The sequence below is a fragment of the Hypomesus transpacificus genome, chromosome 9, assembly GCF_021917145.1.
Source record: "Hypomesus transpacificus isolate Combined female chromosome 9, fHypTra1, whole genome shotgun sequence".
NCBI classification, from domain to species: Eukaryota; Metazoa; Chordata; class Actinopteri; order Osmeriformes; family Osmeridae; genus Hypomesus; species Hypomesus transpacificus.
In genome coordinates, this window is record NC_061068.1 from 6,489,775 (window position 1) to 6,512,061 (window position 22,287).

Here is a 22,287-nt window from a genome sequence, read left to right on the forward strand (position 1 = left end):
TAGAAAACGTATACACAAAATGCACAGATTTTTCTCAATAAAAAACAAACAAAACTGTAGTTGTCAGGATGTCCTGTAGATGACAGTATTGTAGTACGTGTTTTATTGTACAAATTAACGTTCCATTTGTCATTACATTTACATTACAGTTATGCATTTAGCAGACGCTTTTATCCAAAGTGACTTCCAAAAGAGAGTTTTACAAAAGTGCACAGGTCACTGATGATAACAATGAGATAGCCCCAAACATTGCCGGCAGCCAAACATTTTACATTTAGTCATTTAGCAGACGCTCTTATCCAGAGCGACTTACAGTAAGTACAGGGACATTCTCCCCGAGGCAAGTAGGGTGAAATGCCTTGCCCAAGGAAGCATACATTGTGAAACCAAATAAGTCCCAAATGGAAGAACAATAAGAGCATGTAGTTAGACAAGTTACAATTAAACAGCAAGAACCTCAAAAGTGCAAGAGTGTACCTGTGAAAAAAGCAAGCAACAATAGTATATTTTACAGCCACTACAATAATTTTAAGACAGTTACAACAAACCAACAAGAGCAACAAGTCTCTCACTAAGAGTCGTTGGGATCCTGGGGGAAACTAACATCAGGTCCAGCCAATCATTCCTAAGTGCCGTTGTACTCCCGGAACAAGTGCGTCTTGAGCCTTTTTCTTGAAGGCGGGGAGACAGTCAGTGTCCCGGATGGAGGTGGGGAGTTGATTCCACCATTGGGGGGCCAGACAAGAGAAGAGCTTGTGTTGGAACCGGGTGCTCTTGAGCGGTGGGACCACCAGACGGTTGTCGGAAGAAGACCGTAGGTGGCGGGTGGGGGTGTAAGGCTGGAGAAGAGACTTGATGGTGCAGTCCCGTTCACCGATCGGAAGGTCAGTACCAGAGTCTTGAATCTGATACGGGCCGTGATGGGTTAGTCCCATATTAGATTACTAGACACAGTCCCTTGGTCTTATATCAATAATCATAACAGATGATCTTTAGAAATGGGACACAGGAAGTATTATTTGCAAACTAAACGTTATTTGTGAATTTGGACTTAATATCAGATTGTATAATATATTATTCGCTCCGTGTTCAAAATAGGACTGTTTACAGTTGTTGTTTACCATTGAGAGTTGTTAAATATTTGTTATACAGTTTAAATAACATGCATTTAGGGTTGCTAGGGCAACAAATAGCCTTGGCTCAATCCAATGTGTATACCATATGCTTGATAATGAAAATTGAATTATATAACAGCTGTTGTTCACTGTCCCTTAGTCATTGGATCAATTCATTATTTTTTATTAGCACACGTATATTTGGATGGGCCTGCATGTGAAAGGTTAAACAAACAAAATTGTTTTACCGATACAATAATACACAATGGTCATAGTGATTGTTTCTGTCTATATCTAAATAACTCATCACAAAGACTCCTGACGAAAACAAAGGGCATCTGCCTCCTTGGAAACCGGAAATTTGGGAATGGTTTGGCAGTTCTGTAATGGGTGGCACAGATGGCACAAACTCCCTGTGGTCAAACTGCAGGGAAAATTAATTCATCAGTATTCTGTAGAGTAGCCCAAAGATATCCTTCCATACACAACTGGTGAACAACTTTCCTGAGAAGATGATGTTGACTTTGCAAGGTATGGCAGAAAAGAAAAATAAAGCTGTATTGTGCATGGCTCTGAGGAGACCATCAGCCTTGCCTTGCTTTCATCACTCTAAGCGTGTGAGCCGGGCAGTGTATCAGCCACAGGAGAGCTGCAGAGAGTAGCAAACAGAAAGTAGTGGGCTGGTGGAAGAGCTGGAAGTGGCACTTCACTTTCACTCTTTATGCCTGTCATAATATTGCACTAGTGTCTCTCCATCGCACAACAACACAGTCAATCCATTGTAAGTTTTGTCACAGTTGGGAGCATGGCCTAATGATGGAGAGTGTCCAACCCCAACAGGCTTGGGATCAGAGCAAAGCAGGGAACTTCCTCTCGTAAGTTGCCAAGTGTTTGTGGACTTCAGAAATGTGAGCTGAATTTCTTTTCTCACAATATCTGTTCACATTGTGCTGAGATACATCGCTCTGCAAATACACGTAATAACTTGAGGATCATGTCATTCATGCAAACGTGTTTTGTGAGGTGTCCCTATATCAAGGCGCTTCTGCGGCCTGTAGACCTAGGCTGCGTCTGAGCAGTGGGGATGGGCATCAATGCTCCAGTGTATGAGGCATAAAAGGGGCAATGTGTCCTGAGAGAAGGCCTGTCTGTGCCCCAGCTCCATGCAGCTGGAGGACTGGGCACAGCTCCACCAACCTGCTCCATGCCTTCACTGCATCTACTACTGCCTCACTGCTACACCCACTACTACAGTTCAGCTACATCAAGGCTAAATGATCATATTGCTATCCTTGCAACCTTATAGCTTAATTGGGTATGGCATGTATGTGTATTACTGTAATGCACATATGTATATATTTTAACTGTAATCAGTACATTTAAAAAAGTATTTCAACATGTATATGTAGAAAGTATTGGGTGAATTTTCTTGTTCAAAGGTTCTTGTAAAAAAGTGTGATTGTCAGCAGAGAGGAAGAACTGCTTCCTGGGCACTTTGAAGCCCAACTGTCCATTCTGTTTCAATAAAAAAGGATCAGATTCTCTGGTCCTGATATTCTTCAAGTATTGTGTGTTTCATGCCCAGCACAACAAATCACAGCCTACTTTTTTCATTTTTAGTAGATATTGAAAACTGGACTGTGGTCTCCTCACAACGGTTGACCGTTCGCATGAATGAAGGAGAAAAGGACGCTGTGTATTACCTTCTAAAATAAGTTAAATAAAGAATACCTGCTCAGAGCTCTGTCGGACAAGAAGTTGAATGCATTATGTGATTGGTGACACCCAGTGTACCTGAAACCTGTACATATTGCAGTTATACTGACAATATCTACTGGGAAATGCCTCGGGGAACCTCGGGGTGACCATGGATGAGGAGCTCTCCCTCACAGGCCACATTGCTGCAGTCTCCTGGTCGTGTAGATTCACCCTCTTACAACATACGGAAGATCAGCAGATACATGTCTGAGCATTCCACCCAGCTGCTAGTCCAAGCATTTGTCCTCTCAAAGTTGGACTACTGCAACTCGCTGCTCGCCGGTCTCCCAGTATGCGCAAACCGCCCTCTCCAGAGGATTTAGAATGCGGCAGGTCTTCAATCTACCCAGACGCTCCCATGTTACCCCGCTCCTCATCTCCCTACACTGGCTTCCCATCACGACCCGTATCAGATTCAAGACTCTGGTACTGAAATTCCGAGCAGTGAACGGGACTGCACCCGACTACATCAAGTCTCTCCTCCAGCCTTACACCCCCACCCGCCACCTACGGTCTTCTTCTGACAACCGTCTGGTGGTCCCACCGCTCAAGAGCACCCGGTCCCAACACAAGCTCTTCTACTGTCTGGCCCCCAATGGTGGAATCAACTCCCCACCTCCATCAGGGATACTGACTGTCTGCCCACCTTCAAGAAAAGGCTCAAGACGCACTTGTTCCGGGAGTACAATGGAACTTAGGAATGATTGGCTGGACCTGATGTTTCCTCCAGGATCCCAATGACTTTTATTGAGAGACTTGTTGCTCTTGTTGGTTTGTTGTAACTGTCTTAAAGTTATTGTACTCGCTGTGAAATATATAATTGTTGCTTGCTTTTTCCACAGGTACACTCTTGCACTTTTGAGGTTCTTGCTGTTTAATTGTAACTTGTCTAACTACATGCTCTTATTGTTCTTCCTTTCGGGAGTTATTTGGTTTCACAATGTATGTTTCATGTTTGGCTACCGGCAATGTTTGGGGCTATCTCGTTCTTATGATCAGTGACCGATGCACTTTTGTAAAACTCTCTTGGAAGTCGCTTTGAATAAAAGCATCTGAAAAATGCATAAATGTAAATGTAAATGCAGGCTTCTCAAAAGGAAAGTATAGGAACAATAGCTTGGATCATTTAGGCTAATTTGATTATGTAGTTAAATAAAAAGACCTGTTTTTATTTTACATGACAGCTCTTAAAGAATAATCCTATCGATGTTCAACTCCCTGAATAGGAACATGGACTTAAACTAGAAAACAGGGCCTGCAGCTGTCAGTTTAGAGCAGAACGTAATGACCCAGTGTGTGTGTTGTTGTTGTCATGGTCCAGATGTGGGCTGATACAGGCAGGGCACAAGGTTCAGCAGAATGCCATGGCTGATTTCCTGTGCAGCTGTGAGAGAGCAGCTCCGTCATGTGCAACCAGGCCGGACACACAGGGTGTGGTATAGCATGACAGGGTGTGCCCCCTATGACTCTGGTTCCTGTAATGGCCACCTGGGGCGTAGACTAAGGACCATGCCTTGGTAAATACGCTTCTCACTATAAAGCATCCAAAACACTCATGATGCCGGAGAGCTGCCACAGTCATCATGAAACAGACTGAGAGAGTCACGTTTTTGTTTCATCTTCAGAGTTCCTGCTTGTCTGGGGAGAACATAATGTGGAGGTGGAACCAATGAAGAGAAGAAAATGATCTACTCCGGCCTGAGGGAGTAGAGCAGAGTGTGTTTTGGGAGGGGTGATTTGAACCAGGGGTTCAGACATTGAGGAGACAGTATGCTAGAGGTTTCTTTTGAGTCTTTCAAAACAGATGATTTGGCATACCCATGCATGACATTTTACACCAGGTGCTGTCAGTGAGTGACAAAATTACTTGTGGATGGGATCTACTTTACATAAGCAGAATAGCTTACGTCTTACACTAGTTTTACTGTTTGGATATTTCCTAAAGGTCACACATTAGGTTTCTGCTGGATCAAGCAGTGAGCAGTACAGTGTGGAGTACTACACTCTCCTGTGTAATTTCATCTGAAGAATCAGGATTACTTGAAAATCAATTCATCGTGATGTTCCTTATTATTATTATTAGCCACACTATTCAGTAATAGTGAGTTATTAACCCCTTCGAAATCCAATTTATATATTTAGGAAAATATTTTCGTTTCAGTACGAAGAGAAACTTTGTGGAAATGTGGAATCAACTACTGCTTCCAAATCCAACCAGAATATTAAAATAATCTTCTGAAAGATCTCTCATGGATTATCTATCTAGTCTCATTTAGCGAGTCATCAGTTGACAGAGTATTGGCACAGTCTCAAGGAGATGCATTAAAGGTGTAATAACACAGAGGACAGTGTCTAATTTGAATTTATGTGGTTTCAGCACTTCTGTGCACCGCAGTGCGCCCACCTGCCTGCCAAATAGGTCCTTTCCTTCAGGCAGCATGAGTCCTGCTGCTTCCAGGCAGGAGGTCATTTCTAAGTGTGAAACTGATGACTGGAGGTCTGTGCTCCAGCCTGACCAGGGCTGCTGCTCTGGACTTGACCAGGAGTACAGGGAAAGAGAGTTATGTTGGTGACCTACAGAGAGCTGACTACACCATCTGAAGGAGTGGGCTGGTGGTCAAAGACATGTCAACATCTTGCGGCAATGATGAATGACAATACAAAATGGTGTTGTTAGTCTGATCATTGGCTGTGTTCCATGTCAATAGGGGAATAAAACACTTATTTGCATTTAAAGTGCATAGTGAGAGATATACACTCATATTACAATCTACTATTCAAGTACTTGGTACAACATACAGTCCTACCAAGGAAAATATACCTAGTATATCTGTGTATGTGCACGTGTCATTATTTATGAAGATAACTTTGAAGTTCTGATTGATTTGCTATAACAGTCTGCCGTACCAAAACAACATGCTCTATTGATAATTAAGAGGCCCTTAAAAGCAGACAAATGTTGGCATAAAAGTATCAAATGAGTATAAAATGAGTTTCAGAAAGAACTTGATTTGAAAAGATCAAGAAAGTATAGATTTATGGGAAGAAAACCAGAAGATAATGTTAGAAATCCTTTAGGGTTTCAATTTGATTATTTATCCCAGAAAATAAAGTCACAGGTTATTCCTGACTGCAGCACTAAAAGAAACTGACAACAGTAGACTGGATTCAGTATTTTTCCACAGAGGAATTGCCTGAAAGTAAACACACTTTGTGAAGCAGCCTTATTAGCGAAAAGACTTGTGGTTCTAAAAACTCCAGTAGTAAATCATTACTTTACAGTATCTCTGGAAAAAACACATAACACTGGAAATCGTACACTACTTTGTCTCACAGTAGGCTGCAATGTCAGTTCAAATTAACGAAATATACACAAATATTTAGAGACCGGCCTTATCTTTTCTTAAGTGGTGATAACAGGCTACTCTTCACCCTCTATTTTTTGAGAAGCTAACTCTCTATACTTGTAGGTCCAAAGCAAGCAGTAACCAATGGTGAATCGCATTTGCCTTTGTAAATAGGCTCGCTTGTTAAGAAGCGCTGAACAAAATCCATGGGATGCTTTGACTTCTTCGTCTATGTCCCTCCCTCTTTTACTCTCTCCTCATCGCCCTCCCCGGAATAGGCTAGTCATCTAAAGCTCGGAGCAACGCACTTACACGGATCCTTCAGATCAAGACGAAAAGACAGCGCTCGTGCAGTATTGGATTGATTAGTTCGTAGCGCGCAACGCCATCCTCACCTGGATGAGTGTTTGACAGAAAGGTAGGGAAGGAACCTTCGCCAGACGGTAAATTGTTGACGATTTTATTGTATTTTTGCTATTGGCTGTGACAGTATAATGATTGTCTTTAAACGAATATGTGAGTGTAAATGTATGGTGATTTCCTGTCTACCGAGTTTATACAATTCCTCCACATATTATAGTCGACAAAGGAAGAATGTTTTTTTATGTCAGTGATCAACATGCCAACACTCCGTTAATAAGATGCCTGTCGACATGACCGAACCTGATTTAAGCACTGCTTGTCGGACATTGTCACATGAACCCGCATTTGTTTACTGCAGCCTATGCATTTGCGGCATGATTTAGCACAATGAATGAGAAAGAGAGAGAGACAGAGAGAGAGAGAGAGAGAGAGAGAGAGAGAGAGAGAGAGAGAGAGAGAGAGAGAGAGAGAGAGAGAGAGAGAGAAAGAAAGAAAGAAAGAAAGAAAGAAAGAAAGAAAGAAAGAAAGAAAGAAAGAAAAAACAGAAATGTGAGGAGAAAACATCAAATTGCAATGACACCTGAAAGAACCCTGGTGCACAACTTGTAGTGGTGGCTGAATGTCCCTCACAATAACAAAAGCCTATATGCTACTGTAAATGTCGACACACCAACCCCCACACAGTTCAGATAAACCGTCCCACGGAGTGTTATGAAAGCTGATAGCTGATGTAGAAACACACATTTACATTTATTGACTAGACCTATACCTTAAGCAATTCTTAATGCAAAGTAAAATGTATAGTGCAAAATACAATTTAGTCAGTAGGTGTATGGAGTTTCTATGGCAAAAGTTGACATGTCTAGTAAGTAGTTCCTTATCAATATAGCCTATATTCATCCCCCCCTCCCCTTACACTTGGACAGAGAATGTCACAAACAATTTTTTTCCTATAAATTGCAGTTTCATAGTATTCTGTTGGTTAACAAGTGTTTCATACCATCTCTCATGACAGCTATAGATCAATTTTTTTGTTGTTCAATTGTGCAGTTGTCAAGGCCTGATTCGCCTCCGACACACCCAGTTTTCATAATACACAAATAAACTCTCTCTCTCTCTCTCTCTCTCTCTCTCTCTCTCTCTCTCTCTCTCTCTCTCTCTCTCTCTCTCTCTCTCTCTCTCTCTCTCTCTCACACACGCACGCACGCACGCACGCACGCACACACACACACACACACACACACACACACACACACACACACACACACACACACACACACACACACACTTGCACACCAATACTAAACCTATACTGTAATTCACAAATGGAGGGCATTCTCATTCAGGCATTCCAGAAGTGGTTTGGTCTGCTGAAAAACAGTCATTGTGTACTTTTGCATTTGCTGATACCTACCCCTGGATGGAACTGCCTTCGTCCAAAAGGTAGCCTAAACACACTACAGTAAAGAAAGGCTGTCGACAGAAACACATTGAGAGACAACAGTAGCAGTGGAAGGAGTGGAATGAACATCCAGAGGTGGAGTGTGTGTGTGTGTTCTCTGCTTGTCTGCTCCATGCTCTGGCAGGGCCATGTATGGAGGTGGTCTCACCTCTGGACTGTTTAGCAGAGAGGCTTGTGGTTCTTTGACACATACATTTAAATTCATCTATCTATATAAATATTTGTGGTTCACGGTTTAATTATGGTTCAGGTGGGCATCTCTTTGGAATACATATTACATCATGAGTGATGTCATGAATGCATTTTCCTCTGGATCAGTCTCTCTTTATGCTGTTCAGTGGTGACCTCTTCATGGGAACTCTCCATGGTTACGGTTGCTAACATTGGTCATACATCCTGGTGAACAACAGAGCCATTCAATGCTTGTATTCCAGGATACTTATTTCTAAGTGTCCTTTTAGATCCGCATTGTCGCCAAGATTGTTTGAAATCTCAGTAAAACAGAACAATGATAATTAGCTACAAGAGTCTAGTCTTGTGTTTTGGTAACTTGATAGTGTTCACATGCTTTACTGTAATCTTGCCCAAGCCATGTGGGTTGTTATGACATGGTTAATGATGCAACATAACCTCTGATACAGTAGTATCATGTGTAATTAGATGATTTCTACCACACTGTGATTTAGCAATGAACAAAATGCCCATGGAAAATTAATATAGCGTTTAAATGGTATAAAAAAAAGTATATTTGTCCAGCCTTGTAAAGCAGCTTGACTTGCATATTTGTTATGTGTACAGATGTTTAGCTTCACTTCACCCGCCTTCTTATTTAGGATTTGAACTGGGATTTGGCTGGCTGGGATACTCACCCTATAGAGCTTTTCCTTCAAAAGACAGACTGGCAGCCTTACTTGGTGGAGCTGTCAAGACAGCGTAGTGGGGTTAACAGTGGACACACCCTCATGGCAGCTGTGCCAGGCTCACTGTGAGCATAACCTGATGCTCTCCTGACAGCATGCCTGTCCTTGTGCTCGCCACGGTCTTCTCTTGTTTCCAAGTGTCATTCTGCTCTTCCTGCCTTTGAAATGCAGAGAAAACATTTGTGTCACACACAGGAGTCATGATGGTTGCATCATATACTGTTGCTGTTTGTGTGTCGATGTGTGGGTGTGTGTGTGTGTGGGGGTTAGGAGGCTTGAGGGGTTACTGCTGGGATTTCATAGCACAGCATGCCGCTTACCCTCATTTGCAATTCAAATGAATAAATAGGAGGCATCCGGTATGGATGAAGCAGTCCATCTCTCTCTCTCTCTCTCTCTCTCTCTCTCTCTCTCTTCTCTCTCTCTCTCTCTCTCTCTCTCTCTCTCTCTCTCTCTCTCTCTCTCTCTCTCTCTCTCTCTCCCTCTCTCTCCCTCTCTCTGTCTTCTTCATGCCTGTCTTTCTCCCCCCCCACCACCACCTTTCCCTAGATCCCTAGATTTCCCAAGATAACCTGTTCATTACTCATCCTCAAAAATCATATGCCCAAAGGTCGCACCAACAGATGTAATTTAGCCTAAAATGACAATGCACAACGCCAGTACCACTGTAACTGCACACAAAAAATCTGGTTATTATTATACAGGCTAGTGCAGAGTGTGTTGAAAATAGAGGTTGTGCTTCAGCCAGTGTCTCTGCCAGTCTGTCATAGCTGCTGGCCCTTCTGGAATGTTCCCTGGCTCTTGGTGTTGTTGTAGCAGGGGGAATCTGCTCACGTCTCCGACAGCACTGCAGTACCCTTTCCTAAAACCCAGGCCAGAGTCAGGCACTGCCTGTCAGCCTCGCGTTCCTCACACACTCAGGTGTGGACTTTACACGTCTCTCTGAACTTGGCACGGTAAGCTCCAGGATGGGGGTTCTGATAGGGTTGTTAAATGCGCATTATGTGCCCTCGTGTCATTCGGAAGTCTTATTGTTTGGAATATGGTTCTCATTCTAGATGTGGGAGTTTGATCTGGATTAGGTGTCGAGGAGCAGGAAAGGTTTAGAGATTGGGAACATGATGGAGAAGGCAAGAAATGTAATAACGTATCTGTCTCCTTAAAAAACAGCCCTGGAGAACAACAAAACAACAACAGAAAGACCAGAGAGATATTGCATTGTGCACACCCTTCTCAAAAAACTTGCTATGGGGCCACATACAGACTCATTAGATTTATTGTGGTTGGGGCTTATCCCTTATGTTCCCCCATGGAACTGGACCTTTTAGTGTTTGTAAACATTTTGAAAGGTTGGTATGAAGAATCAGTCTGCTGTATCTCTGTGGCTGACGTCCCCACCACTGACCCAGGGCCTGTGTGCTGTCTGGCCCTGCTTCATGTCCTCTCCTCACCCCTGTGTGGCCCTTCCTCCTCAGGGCTTCTCATGTCTGTGTGCTCAGGGTTGTATTTACGTCTTCCATCTAGCCACATTGCCTTTTGGTGCATTCTTCTTGAGCCGAGATGTTCTTTGTCAAAAAGCGTAGGGATTTCATCTATTTTATTCTCCTTTGCGCTTCCAGCTCGTTGTCGGAGGGCCCTGTGTGATGTTGGAAGTGTCACTTTGTCCTTCTGAAGGGGAACCAGGGAGCACTGGCCAGTCTCAGTTGCAGCTCTGCCTGATTCCAGTGAGTCAGCAGGTTAGGGGATACAGACTGGCTGTTTCTCCTTTTACGTCCCTCCTCTCCCACCCTCCCCATCCAACACACACTCCCCTCTGCTTTCATTCTTTGAACACCCCCCCCTTCCCCATCGTCTTCTCAGGGCTAAGCCCTGCCATGTTGGTAGCCCCCATTGATCTGGTGTAACGATTCTGTGTGGATCTTTCATGCCTCATTATTCTTCCCATCTCCCAGGAAATGTGTTCCCCCTTGACTCTGTTCTCACTGCCAGTAACTGGGAACGACATGAAAGCATGATGGAGCTGGTGGCACAGAAGACGTTCAGCGAGTAGGGTAGTTGTTTCACTGTAGAGGGTTAACTGCACCTTGACTGGGTGACTTTTCCTGGTGTCATCTCTTGGTGTACATTTTAACATACGTTGTATGCTCAACCCATGACTTGAGCACCGGTTCAGCTATACTGTGCAAAACCTCCGAGATGTAATTACCCTGTCAAGAGATAAAACGAGATGGGTGAGTGTAATCAGAGCTCTCGTAAACTGGGACATCTGATTAAAGCCATGTTTGTCTTTATTTAAGAAGACAGAGTTCCCACAAGACTGAGGCCTCTCTGGTGTGGCCCTGTGATCTTCTTATGCTGCATGTACACAAGAAACATGATCATCATGTTGCAATACAGCACCCAACTGGACATCACAGGGGGGCCAACACATAGATCTGTTTTCTCTTTGAATTCCCCGTGAGCATGCTCTGTTGATGATAGGAGACGCAGCAGTAGGCTGTGAGTGAGGGAGCTGGGAGTGAGGAGGATCTGGCTTCCTGTCCCTGTGGGCCTGGCCTGGGGCTAACAAACCTGTTCTACTGGTTTCAGCAGACGCTCTATTCGGTCTGTGAGGCAATAGCAAGCGTAGACTTTGGCAATATGATTGCGTAATCTTGTAGGAAGACACATATTGCGCTGGAGGTTTATGCTCAGATATCTCCGCAGAATTCGAATGGCATGTCTAGCGTGCTGTTGTCTGAGTTCATGCCAGAGTGTTGCATTTCGCCCTTATATAACATAGCTGACACATTTGCCTGCCCTAACGGCATCGTGTGGAAAAGGATGCTCACCATCTCTCGATATTGTTCCGCCCTCTACTCTTTTCTCCACCTGCATGCAGCAGCCCCTGGTCTCTCACCTCATGAAAATGCATGTGTCCTCCCTGATTTACCATGAGAGCAGACATCCACAACCAGATAGGGTTTCATGGTCACATTCTGTTCCCCATAAACGGGGATATTTTACTGCAGCAATTAAAGAAGTTAGGTTAAGCGCCATGACGAGGCAAAGCCCCAGGGGGCATCTGACCAGGCCCATTATGTCCTGCTGTTTCACTAAGCACTGAGGCTGTCTGTCCCATCAACCAAGCTGATAACATAGCCAACTGTCTTTGGAGGAGAAGATGCCTTCCGGAACTTTTCCTCAGAGGTCTGTTTGTCTCCTGAGAGGGATGCGGTTGTTGCTCATGCAATGGTGTGCTCTTTTAACAGCTATAACATCATTTAGTGGCTTCGAATACAGGGGCTACTTTTCTGATTTGACCTGAAGTTTACGAGGGCACGTAAGGGCAGTTTGAAGGACTGTCCTTAAAATAATCATCTGATCTGTTTCTATTCTCTGATCTGTTCCCATTGTTATAAGCAGTGGAGAACAATGCTCCCCAACACCTAACACATAGATCTCTGAAATCTATTCTCTTTAGCACTTACTCGCCACTCTATCAGCTCTAGCCCTCTCTATCACATGGCTTGGTAGTTATCAACCACACTTTGTTCCACAGTTTGAGAGCTTAGCCGGCCAACATCATTAGTACCCCACAGCACACACAAATCCCTCGTTGATTCACTGTAGCACATTGATTGATTATGGCTTGACAAATCACACGCTCTTCTATAATTCATGGTATTATGGATGCTAAAGCACATAATGCTCCAGTGTACGTTTTTTCAGTTGCATCCCTTTTGTACACGAGGCTAACTTCAGCTCACAGCAACTTCTCTTCAATGCACTGATAAAGAAGCTTGGGATGGGTTTCTTAGAAAGCACTCAATCGTGTACGCTGTGTGTGGTACACAATATTCTTAGGCAACCGATTCAGTTGGACTGAAAATGTCGGAACTCTGGAAAGCACTGTTTGTAAGGCATTAATATGGGATCACAATCAAGTTAGTCCTTTTGTTACTGGCCCTGTCTACTAGTACCACTAAGGTCTCTATTCAGCCTCTTAACAGCTCCCTGTCACCGACACCAATAACACAGAGTCCCTTCAGCTCCCTTTCAACCAAGCACTGATCCTAATAAGGAGATGAATGGCTCTATACAAACAGGAGAGTGAGCAGAGCTGTGACTGGACCTATGCCCATTGCCTCCCCCTCTGAAGCCCTGTCTGTCCCAGACCTCCATGTCCTCAGCTGTCTGGGTGAAATGGCATGGGCTCCTGTGGGAAGTCTGCTGGACCAGGGCTATGCAAGTGGTCAGCAGTGGCAGTCGGTCGGGCAGAAAGGGCAGGAGGATAGGGATTCAACTAATATTGCCATGACCAGCAGCCCCCACCAGCCTTCCTGTGAGAAACCCTTCCCCAAGCCAGTCCCCAAAGCTTGCTGAGTGGGTACCAGCTGACAGAAAAAAGAGCTGAGACATTTTTTCCAATCAAATGTCTCTTAAGTGCCTGTCAGGGAATGACAGGCTCCATATAAGAACTCATTGTTTTTGTGTTTTTAGAAAAATGGGATAGAATTCACAGTGACAGTATCTCCACTTGGCAATTGAGCGTGTGCCAATCAGGGATAGGGTGTCCCACGGCATGCTTTTAAATGGTTTCATTCATACAACACAGCTTCCATAGCAACTCTGCATCTGTCACACTTTCAGAGAAGGGAAGGCTCCTACTTGGTTAGAACTGTCTCTTTGAAGAACCCCTTGTATCAGACATTATTTGTGATGTATTTTGTCTAGAAAATGCTTTATAAACAATGGAATATTGTTTGAATTAAGTGTTCAATGTGTAAAATCTCAGGTATTCTAACAAGGCAACATTTGTTTTCAACTGTTATTTGAGGGGTTTTGCTCCATGTACAGGATTGTCCTTGCTTGTGTATGTAGACGGGTCTTCCATTCAGTCCCCAGCATGAGTAAAAGGCAGTATGAATGTTTATGTTCGTTTTTTAGGACTGAATCTTTTCCCTCGAGGTAAGGCTCAAACACCTAGCCAGGACAAATGGGTGAATCAACACCTGTCGTCACTGCCTTTACCTAAGCACACATGCTAGGCTGTGACAACAATGGAGTAACCTAGTCGAACCAATGCAAATGGTTTCCTGCAATTCTATAATGTGCACCATTCAGATGTGTAAAGTCAGGTTGTACACTGGTTTCATGGGGCAGATGCAGACATGGTTGACTGACAAGCCTTTTAAGTCTCACTGACATGAGGGATGTTCTGTGGCATGTTCATCATCATCATTTCATAACATATCTATGTGAGAGGAATGAAACAACTGTTTCCACAGGAACCAAAATAATGAGCAGCCTATGGTCAGTAGTATGCTATTCACATCCCAGCCTTGTGCTTGTGACAGACCCACCAACAGCTGCCAAGCATTGTTTTCACACATCCTATGGCCTAATGCAGAATATCTCCCATCCAAGGGTCACAGTTTAGTCACAGTTTAGGCATAGTTAAGCTTAGTAAAACACCCATCAATAAAACGGATCATATTTTTTTTGATGATAGCACGAGTTTTGCTTGAAGGATCGATGGATGAGAATGGATGGCTTGTTGCTATGAGCTTTCCTTGAAATTGTATTACGGAAGATAGATGACCTCAGCAGAGAATCCCTATCCATCCCTCTCTCTCTGTTGGCCAGTGTCCATCCAGATGCCTTGCTGATCTGTCTTTCCCCTCAATATTCACTCCCTTCCCCATCTCTCCCTCTCTGTATTCCCATCCATGACTCTGCTTCCGTGAGCAGTATTACTCTCTGTACTGTACCCTGTGCTGTCAATGACAGTCTGGTGACCGCGTGGGAGTCTGTTATTTACATAGTGTAGAAGCTGTGACCACACTAGAGGACAACACTGATTGATCTGGTAGCAGACGACTAGATTTCCTTTTGTTTACCCTGCAGACGACTGCACACCTCAAGAACAAGCCCAGCAGCAGATCAATGTCAGTGTCAGGGAGATGGCACCAAGTAGAAAAACAGCTCAGTTACAATTGTTCATCCTTGACTGTCACAAGTGTTCGACATTGACTGTCTATCAGTCATGGCTTAGAGTGTTTGCATTGCTGTACTGTGTGGGCTGGATACAAAAAAGTATAATGTATCTTCCTTCCTCCAGGTAATACCTACATTTACATTTAGCAGACACTCTTATCCAGAGCGACTTACAGTAAGTACAGGGACATTCCCCCCGAGGCAAGTAGGGTGAAGTGCCTTGCCCAAGGACACATTGTCATTTGGCACGGCCGGGAATCGAACGGACAACCTTCTGACTAATAGTCTGACTCCCTTACCGCTCAGCCATATGATCCCCGAACTAGCAGAAGATGAAATTCTGACAATTTTTGATCTATCCTCTCCAGACCTGCTGCAGTCCTCCTGTAATTATGAACTCTGATGCCACACAGGCTTCCCCTCCACAAGCTTCAAAGCCAATCGGGGGGGAAGGATGATGGACAGGATGACTGAAAAATGGGCCGAACGCCAACCCTGTCCCACGTTACCTCTCTCAGTAAGACCTCTGATCTCAGAGGGATCTACGCCCTGGCGTTGCCAGGCAACAGAGCCCTTTTTGACGGGTAGGGATGACCATTGCAATGACCTTTCAGTGGCATGTGTGAGACCTCACCACAATGCTGCCTTCACTTTGGGATAGCCTCTGCCTCAGGACTGTGCTCACACATGGAGGAACTCTGCCATGACACTGTTTAGCTTTCTACTCCACGTCCACTGTCATGTGCAATGAGATGATCTCATTCGACAACCAATTACCAAACTGCTGTAGATGCAAATATCGTTCGCTGGAGCGCCGACTCGCTCATCCGTAAGATCTCCCATTAGAAACGCCTTGCGTTTCGAGATTCTTGATTCCTCTGAGACGGCTCCCAGACCGCCTCCTACGTGTCGTCGTCTCCTGTAGCAGCGGGGGGACGGACGGGGGGGACGGACGGACGGGGGTTGGTTCTGTGTCAGCAATATCGCCACACGGCACAGATCCATAGCTGCTCTTCTCTCTGCCATGGGAGCGCTATGCTATGATCGTGGCTGCCATAGAGCTGAGGCATGGTGAGTCTCAATCCACAGAGCTGCCGTCCTGGGCTTCTTATCTCCTGCCCGTGTACTGATCAGATGGTATCTACGCTCCAGAGCTGCTTTCTGTGGCTACGGGAAAGGCTAGGAGATTTTCCAGGTCAATTTCAATTGTGTGTGCTTGTGTGTGTGTGTGTGTGTGTGTGTGTGTCTGCCGGCCCTCTATTACCTCCACGGACAAGGCCAACAGGACAAACAGCACCACCCCGCCTCTTTCATCCTTAGGGACTGGAGGAAAAGAAAGCGAGAACGAAATGGCTGAGAGGCGTGTTGTTTTGGTTGATTGTTGCCCCCTCTCGTTCCCTGTGTTCCAGCGTGTCACAGTAAGGCACAATAGGCCTTTGTGCAGGAGTGTTCTTTGCGCTGCCTCTGTGTTTGAAGAGCTGTGCCCGGGTTTGGAGGACTGACTGTAGCCGAGGTCATGTTGACAGCCGGCCCTGCTAGGCGTTCTCTTATCATCCCACAATGATGAACACATCTCTGCCAAGGGCTGCCACGCCACCCTCACCTGACACGGAACAGGGCCTCCACACTCCACACCAACATTTCACAGCGCTCCACTTGACAGGCACATGGGATTATTGCAGTGCAGTTCATGAGTCGTGTCATTAGTGTTGCAGCGGGCAGGACACTCATTCCGGTATGGCTTGATGAAGGCTCCTTCAGGTTTGCTCACCGGCGGCGTTCTGGCAAGGAGGCCACGGTGGTGTGAGGGAAGGCTCTCCGTTGCCATGGTTGAACATGTCTGCCATGATTAAAGGAGACAGAAAGTCTTGACTGCTAAGCAGAAGGGATGGATTATTCATGATGCTGCAGAGCAGCACGAGGAGGGGAATCATAGCCACCACAGAAGAAGCTCATCCACTTGCAGCTCCCGTATTTGAATACCGATCAATTTCAATGTCGCGCGCCGACACGCGACAGATCCCAGAATATGAGAGACTGACACGCATGCCGCTCCTGAGGAACAGTTTGCTGTGTGTCTTCCACTCACGGTCTCCAATCATTTAGTCAAGGCCTAGGGTGAGGGGCATTGTGGGTATGATGCTGGCCGTGACTTCACCCCTTCCCTCCCCCTTCCCTCCCCTCTCCTCCCTCCTCCTCCCTTCCGGCTCCATACCCTCTCTTCCTCTCAACAGGCTCCTGCTCATCCCTCATGCACCTCACATTGATGGAATTTAGAACTAGCAGCATTTTACTTAGGGTTCCAATGACCTTAGAATGAGGGCCAGCATGCTAAACAGGCTGGTTTGTGTGAGAGGCCCTCTGCCATCGATCCCCTCGGATCGGCTCTGACATACAGCCTGTGGTGAGGTCTGCGATGGCCACCCTGATGTGCAGTGTCAGGCAGAGTTTTCAGCTGTGGTCTCTGTGTGTGTTGAAATGGAGCGGGATCCTCCCCTGGGTGAGTTCACCTAAATGGGGTTCATTGTGTCTGGTCAATAGGTGTTGGTCAGAAGTGTTTGTCTATGGCTTATACACAGAGCTGCATTTGTGTGTGCGGCTTACTGAGTTTGTCTCCACCTTCGTGCTTGGGCCAAATAAGGTGGATTGGTGTTTGGAGGTCTAGTGGTCACCGAGCGTTAGTGAGGTCCTCGTGAGGTTTCTGAGTTACTAAGGTATCTGGATCTGTATTTACCTTTAATCATTTAGCATTTCTGTCACTCGGTGTCCATCTCTCACTGTCTTGAGGCCCTGTGTGGCCCTATATTTCTATCTCTCTTCCTGTGTCTCTCCTACTATTTCTCTCTCTCTCTCTCTTTCTCTCTCTCACTCTTCCTGCCTCTCTTTCTATCTCTCTCTATCTCTCACACACACACCAACATGCTGTTGCTCTCTCTGTGCCGCAGTGACGCATGCCCTCAGTGGGAGGAGAGGTACAGACGAAGAGATGAAATAAGCCCCCGCTCTCTCTCTCTCTCTCACAAGTGAATACACTGCAACGGTGTGTGTGTGTGTGTGTAGAACTTTGAAAGGAAGTTTGTGTAAGCATATGCTGTTGACATGGAGGACTTCTGTAGTGGCGCTTCTCTCTGTGTACTCATGGGAGTGCTCATATTCCCTGCCCCACTTGGGCAGCAGTGGTCGGTGTGTGTCCTGTAAGAGGCTGGCAGGGCTTTCCAGGGTGTCCCAGTGTGAACTGTGAGTCAGTCCAAGTGAGTGCCCGTGTTATGTAACAGTGTGGACTTGCCGTATGGCTCTTTTTCGCTCTTTTGCACCTGGATCTGTTCATGTACGCAGTGCTCTCACTGTTTTGACGGCCTCGACACTGCAATGTAGATGATAAACACATGAAGGTGATGAGGCAGTGTACTGGAATGCTGTTACTTATGTGCGTGAGTGTGTGGTGCAACAGAAAGACTCCTAATCTGTTTCTCAAGCAGTGTGTGATTATCAGGAGAGAATTGGCTGGCACTGAAATACAATTGGTGTGTGTTTGGCTGGTCTCAGCTGTGTGCGGGTAGGGGACTTTAGGTACACCTGCAAATCACTGTGGTTATGTAGGGTCTCGCTTTGGAGGATGGACTTTACTCATGGTCGAGCCTCCAAACCCAGTGGAGGAACTAGCTGGCGTAGTGTGCAAAGTATGATCGTCTGTTAAAGCACAATCATTTCCCTTGATACTGTACCACAGATAGCTCAGGGACACCTTTCTCATTTCAGAAGGCTGCTCTCCCGTGATGGATTTTAATATTTGCGATGTTAGATTCTATAGGCTAGGCCCATGCCCTTAAAGTGTCAAAAACATTTTTTTTACATGGAAGCTATGTGCTAGTTTTGATGATTTTATCGGTGGTGCCAGCGAATGTATTAGGCTTCACTGAGATTTGTGAGGTTGTTTGTATGGTTCACCCTTCCATGGAAATCTTAACACTATAGTAGTTTCATCACAGTGGCTTACCTGTAACACAGATAATGAGACTTAACAAATTATTTATATCTATACATAAAAATAGCAAACCAGTAAAGTGTTTCCCACAGATTAGAAATCTAATTGTGGCGGGGAGGGGTGGGGGACGGGGTTGTCAGACGGGGGGGGGGGGGGGGGGGGGGGGGGGGGGTCGTAATAATTCCTTCGTTAATAATTCGTAACAGTTAATTTGTTAGTAATTTGTTACATTAAATATGAATCCAAAATGATTCACACCTTCACAAAATTAACAACCACTAACATATAATTTCTGCATTATGCATGTAGCAACGCTAGTGCTAAACAACTATTTAACTGGTCGGCTCCATGACGCCGGGTAAGTAGCTAGCTCTTGAGACTTCTCACCTAAAGAACGAAGGGGAAACTTCGAGTACTGTAAGTCGCTCTGGATAAGAGCGTCTGCTAAATGACTAAATGTAAATGTGAGTAAGCTACCTAGCGAAAAGTAGCCTCAACTTTCCTCGACTTTTAGCTACGGCACTAATGCTGAAGGCTCGCTGATATAGCTGTCGGTCTTACTAGAACGGCATATGTATGCATTGTTGCTAACGTGTGCTGACGTTGTGACTGCGTGCATATGTGAGAAAGACGGATGAGTGACAGAGAGACGGAGGGAGAGCAGGGGAAAGGAAATGCAGCTGAACGAATACGCTGCGTGTTTTAACCTAAACAGCGATAAAAAAAAATATTTTACGAAACGCCACAGATACAGAATAACGACGTTTGTGGTACTGTGTGCCTTAGTTGCTGCTTGTAGGGGAGTTTGCTAGCTGGCCATAGCACATCTTTATATACCGAGTCAAGTGCTGTTGACCTTGTTTTTCAAGGTGGTTTCTTTGAAATGTGCACATGTTTCCATAATGAGTGAGGCCAGTGGCTGCAGGCTTATTATGTTCCAACTTTTCTAAGGATCACATTTGTGTCACGGGGAGAATGGAGTGCATCCAGACACAAGCCTCTTGTTCAACACAAAAGGGAGAAGCCAGTTCTTACACATGTAGCAGACATTCTCTCCAGAGATGCAAGTCGCAGCTAAAGTATGAACCACGCGTACTCTCTCCTATAGCCCTTTCACACGGCCCTTGTGAATACCACCCCTGGGTGCAAGCACTGCATCGCCCAGTATGAACCTTGCAAAGATTCCTGAACTCACAAGGGGTTATGACTGTGCCACAGTCAAGCATGGACAGCAGACAGTGAAATACTCCCCTTTTCAGTAGTGTCCATGACTGGGAATGCAGACTGAGTGCAACTGTAAATGATTGAGTGAGACTGGCTGTGCTCCAGAAGCGTGCTGTATGAATGTGATTACAAGCAGAGTCTGAATGGGGACAGAAATACAGAATGATATTTGCTGATGAACAGAAACTGAACGAAACAGGGAGCATAGTAATGAGATTAGGTGCTGTTCTCTCTGTGTCTTGGCTCAGGCTTTCTCCTCTGCTTACAACAGCCATTGTCTCAGTGGCTTAGTGGTCCTGTCTAGTGTGCTATCTCCCAGGATGGAGCTTGTTAGAGGAAGAAACACAATGACATAAGCCTGTTTGAATCTTCTTAAATATCCCATGCCTTACCAGCACATAACTCATATGTCAGATGAAAATATAATTCAATTGCCTTAAATTGTGAAAACTATTTGAAAGGTCCAAAAATATTTGCCTGTCTTCATACTTTTATTCTTAGATACAAACCTGTTTGGGAACTTTTGTGAGTTGTTGGGACACAGGTTCTGTTTGTTTCATTTTATGTGTCACTATTAAGTCACCTTGTGTTACTTCACTGAAAACCTCACTGAAACAAGGGACAACTGAAATGCCCTTTTACTGGATATGTTATCCTTGTTGCAACTGATATAGTGAAAAAGATAATACCACTGTAGCTGCTGTCCATTTGTAAACATATTCTTTACCTACAACAATAATTTTTGAATCTTATGCTTTTCAGTTTTGAAGACCCATCCCCCCTTCTCCCACATGACAGTGTGACCTTGTGTCATAAATGCTTGATTCTACCAACAGATTGGGCCACAGATGTCTCACTGCGCTGCGGGCTGAAGAGATTTGCTAACCATGTTTCTGTGAAGTGGGAGTGGGAAGTGAGAAATACTATAGGGGGTAACCTTGTGGTGTGGCAAATGACATCCAGGTGTACGTAACTTTTTATTAGCATTTACTGAGTTGATACACTTTGTTCATGGTGGGACCTTGTCGCAGTATTGTTACTCACTGCGACCAGTTTGTCACCTGGATAAAATATATCACAGGTGGAGTGCTATATACTAACTCATCGTATTGATGTTTAAGGACACCATACTTAATCATACCAAACTAAAGTTGTGAGGCATCCTCTGGAAATGATGGATTGTCTATGTAACTACAGGGTACAGTGAGCACAGTGTGTTTATGTACAGTGTGTGTGTGTGCATTAATGTGTGTGTGACTGTAATTAACATCAGAACAGCCTTGTGTCCCTGCCTGATAAACGCCAAGGTAATTTAAATGCTAAGTATGAGGAGGCTGTTTTCAGAGCCTCCTGCAGTGGTGATGTCTCATTGTTCAGTGTCTCGGCTGCTTTCTTCCCTGTCAGCACGTGATCATTACAATGTCACCCTGACATGGTTCACTGCTATTATTTGTAGTGTGATGCAGCTGCTTCGAATCGACCATCTTTATGTGACAGTGGGAATGGAAGCTCAGACAGATAGCTAACTGCTTATTATTTCTCACTGATCAGATCGTAAAAGGGCATCTAAGAGGGCGAGGGAGAGAAGGTCCCCTGCAGGACTACACATCTCCATCTGTACCACATTCATTTATTGTGCTCATGTGCTCACAAATGTATTGGATCTCCAACCCACATCTAAGACAACTTCCTTCAGTAGACAAGTTCCTTCCTCCCCTCAGCCCAGCTCCTTCACCATGCTGAGTGGCTGTGTGCCACGCCCCTACCTCAGTCACGGTGTAAGCTTGTGATTGGTCGAGAATCCCTCTCTCCTGATGGAAACGCTCTCACGTGGTGGTCTCTTTCGTCACTGCTGAGTAGCGGATGTTGACTTGGGCCTCCAGGGCCCTGCAGTGGCTCACATGTTGAAATGCGGCTCAGCAAGTTGTGCCACAGATACATTCTTTGGCACTGTACAGACATATCATATAGGTAAATATATAAATATGTCATTCAGTCAGTCATTCAGTCAGTCAGTCAGTCAGTCAGTCAGTCAGTCAGTCAGTCACCATCAATGCTTCCATTGCTGTGTTGATGTCTAACTGTGTGGCAGCATCAGTGGCAGCCCCATGCCAGTCTGTAAAGAGGCAGCCCA

The 22,287-nt window shown here is 45.0% G+C and overlaps 1 protein-coding gene across 8 annotated transcripts in view; it reads left to right on the forward strand.

The window, feature by feature from the left end:
- The first annotated feature begins 6,401 nt into the window (after positions 1-6,401).
- The window catches only part of LOC124470709 (band 4.1-like protein 1), a 43,779-nt gene continuing 27,893 nt past the window's right edge, over positions 6,402-22,287 (forward strand). For 3 of the 8 annotated variants that reach the window (XM_047024714.1, XM_047024719.1, XM_047024717.1), the window contains exon 1: positions 6,402-6,663. The gene's annotated coding sequence lies outside the window, so the exon portion shown is untranslated. Of the gene's footprint in view, positions 6,664-20,983; positions 21,067-22,287 lie in introns of those variants that run through there. The other 5 variants (XM_047024715.1, XM_047024718.1, XM_047024720.1 and 2 more) reach the window with 5 other exon arrangements.